This window comes from Raphanus sativus, chromosome 4, assembly GCF_000801105.2.
Source record: "Raphanus sativus cultivar WK10039 chromosome 4, ASM80110v3, whole genome shotgun sequence".
Lineage (NCBI taxonomy): Eukaryota > Viridiplantae > Streptophyta > Magnoliopsida > Brassicales > Brassicaceae > Raphanus > Raphanus sativus.
Genome location: NC_079514.1, coordinates 19,196,239 through 19,199,514, shown reverse-complemented (window position 1 = coordinate 19,199,514; position 3,276 = coordinate 19,196,239). Strand labels below are relative to the sequence as shown.

At 33.1% G+C, this 3,276-nt stretch overlaps 1 pseudogene; it reads left to right on the top strand.

The window, feature by feature from the left end:
* The first annotated feature begins 844 nt into the window (after window positions 1–844).
* Window positions 845–2,882, top strand: LOC130511162 (uncharacterized; annotated as a pseudogene).
* Window positions 2,883–3,276: the final 394 nt, after the last annotated feature.

Genomic DNA, 3,276 nt, shown 5'->3' with positions numbered 1-3,276 from the left:
TTTCTCAAGGTTATCGGTAAACATGTCATAAAAGAACAAATATGATAAAAAGGAGAAAACTTTAACAACAAAAAGGCAAACCAGAGGAATGGCGATCGTGTGATTACAGAAGAACCAATGTTTGTAGATACATAAGTGGCGATCATGGCGGAAGGATACATGAGTAACAGATGATTTTTTATAGCAGAAGTAATTATTGTCATAGTAGTGTAGAATATGTCATGGTAGATGACGAGATGCAGGTACAGAAAAAGATAAATTTTAGAGAACAAGTTTAATTGGAATGGATTAGTAAGAATGGAATGGAATATTATTAAAATAAAATAGTAACAGTTGAAATAACATAATACATATTGTTCAAATTTTGAATGCGTATGATTGTATGGAAGGAAGTAATTTTATCTCAATGTCAACTCAAACCTTCTATAAACTAAATCCAAAATACTAATCACTAAATCCTAAAAAAATATAATCTTTACCCAAATATCAAAATGTATAAATAGTACATAATACAAAACATTAGTAAAAGTAGAATAGTAACAAACGAAACAACATAGTACATATTGTTCAAATTTTGAAATGTTTATGATTGAAGGGAAAGAGGGAAAACTTACCTCAACATCAACACAAATCTTTCATAAACTAATTCAAAACACTAATTCTAAACCCTAATAGGAAATATAAACCCTAATCCAAATATCAAAATATTCACATAAAACATAATATGAAGCATTGCTAAAATAGAATAGTAACAAACAAAATAACATAGTACATATTATTTAAATAGCATACTATAACCGAAAACTTACATTACAAACGAGTGGTGGTGTTTATGACAGAAGAAATGGTGATTGATATCAAAGAGATAGATGGTGATGATCATCATATCATTAACTATTGGCATGTTCACATGATTCATATGGATGAGATGATGGTGATTACAATGAAATGGTGGTAGTTATGTAAAAAAGAATTGTTGATGAAGGAATGGTGGTTGATGAAACAGTGTTAATTAATATGAAAAAGATATTTTAAACTATTAAAGCTGAAGTACAAAAAAAATTTGACCCTGACTTTTCCTAAATAATTACAACCTAATGCCATTGTACTTATACATAGTCGTTTTTGTAACATTACTAAACCATAATATTTACCATCTGTGTTTTCTTTTTGATTTTGCTTCGTGTTCTTGGGGTAGCTGTATCTCCAGATTCTCTAAATTATTATTTTTGATTCTTCAATAGGAAATCGAAACTCTCTGCGCCAAGCTCTATGACAAATACACCACCCTCAAGGTTTGATCTCTGATTTTAATTTCTAGGGATTTCAATTTATGAAACTTTTGTTTCAATTTTCAGAATTGGACGAGGTTAATAGGGAATAATAGGGAACAAGAAGAGAAATTCCTTACCTTTGTTTCAAGTACCATTTGAGAAAATCTCTTCCTTTCTCATCCATGCTTCAACTTTCACTCTCACTACTTGCTTCTCTGTTGTTAGGTTAGATTGCTAATTTGTTTGACAGTAGATCATCAATGCCACTCTGAATCCCTAAGCTTCGCTGTAAACATCTGGAATTATATAACAATTCAGTTTCTTTACTTTTTATGTTGTTTATTCTCTGCTGAGTTCCAGTGTTTTGAAAGTATGTTCTTAGCATGTCCTTCTTTCTTTTGCTTTTGTAGTCTCAGAGTCGTTGGCATAGCATCTAATAAGTGAAAACCAGAACTTGAAAGAGAATAAGGAGAGATTGAGGAATGAGATAGCTGAAATCAGGCATGTAGTACCCTATATTACTCTGTTAATCTTCTTCCCCTGGACTTGCTTCTGGATTCTTGTGAAATGTAAAACCATGGCTGTCTTGGTCCACAGATATACCAGGGAGGAGGACCGTCTGGAGTCTCAAAAGTGTCTTGTGGTAGAACTACAAAAGAGTAAGAAAGTTGAATTTTTTTTTTTAATGAAGAGTGTTCTCGAGCCTTTCTTGATATCAAATGCTTTGTCCTATTACTAACTGGGCATAAAAAGTTTTACAGACAAGGCACTTTCTGGGCAAGTTGAGAAACTAAAAGAGCTGAGGGTGTTCCTCACAACAACAAAAATCAAAGTGGAAGAACACGAAAGACTCCTGAATTTCCTCAAGTTACAACGAGAAGCATGAGGAAGGGTAGCAGGTAGACTGATATGGTGGAAACAGATACGGTATCACCTACGAGAGGCATGACGAAACATAGCAGGCAGACAGAAGATAACATGGAAACGGACATGGTATCACATCATATTAGCATACCTCACAAATCAACAACGGTAAAGCAAATCGACTTAAGCTGGATCATTTTTTCTAAGTGAGTCATCAAAATTTTGCTTACTAATACTATTTTCTTGCTTTCGTTTCAAGGAAACTCTCTTTGTTATTCAACCACAATGCTATAAAACAACTGACTATGGATCAAGTAACTCTGCTGGTTGTCCATTGCAAGCTCTTGGCGAACACTTTACAGGAATGAAATTGTCAACAAATAATAGACAAACGAGTCTGCATTGTTGCCCTCCTATCCATCAAGCGGTAATTTCTTTTTGCACATAGTTATGTTATTGTATAGGATGCGGATTGTTCTCAAGTAAAAACATACACTTTTGATCATCAGCCACCAGAAAAGCACCAATTTTGAATCTTTCTCACTGGCTTTTGACCATGACAGGTTTATCATTCACCCTAACTTGGGTAAATAACTCAGCTGGTGAAGAAGCTGAGCTGCTGTACAAGCTGAGTCGCTGGGGATATTTGAAAGAGTTGTGCCCAGATGGATGATAGATGTTGTAAAGTTTAGCACAAGTATGAGTTGCCTTCTTCGAAAGTTTCTTGGGTCATTAAGCCACTAGAGACTCTACTAAACCATCTAATTAAATTTGACCAGCCTTGACCTTATATAACTCGAGATGGAACCTAAATTAGTGTGTTTCCATACCAAAACCAATAGATTAGATAGATACAAAATTCAGTTTACTACCTTAAAAAATCAATTGTGTAAATACTTAACCACATACATGTAAAATTTGTATGATTGTAATTTAGTTGCTGCATATATATATATGTTCGTGTAAATTGTTTTAATTTATATTCCAAAAATTTTACAAAGTACAAATACATTCATATAAACAAAAAACTAAAGGAACTGAATAATCTAAACATTAAGATAGAACATATAAACAATAAGAATGTTTATGTGTAGGCATAGGAGTGTTCAATCCAGTAAAACCGCATAATTACAACCAA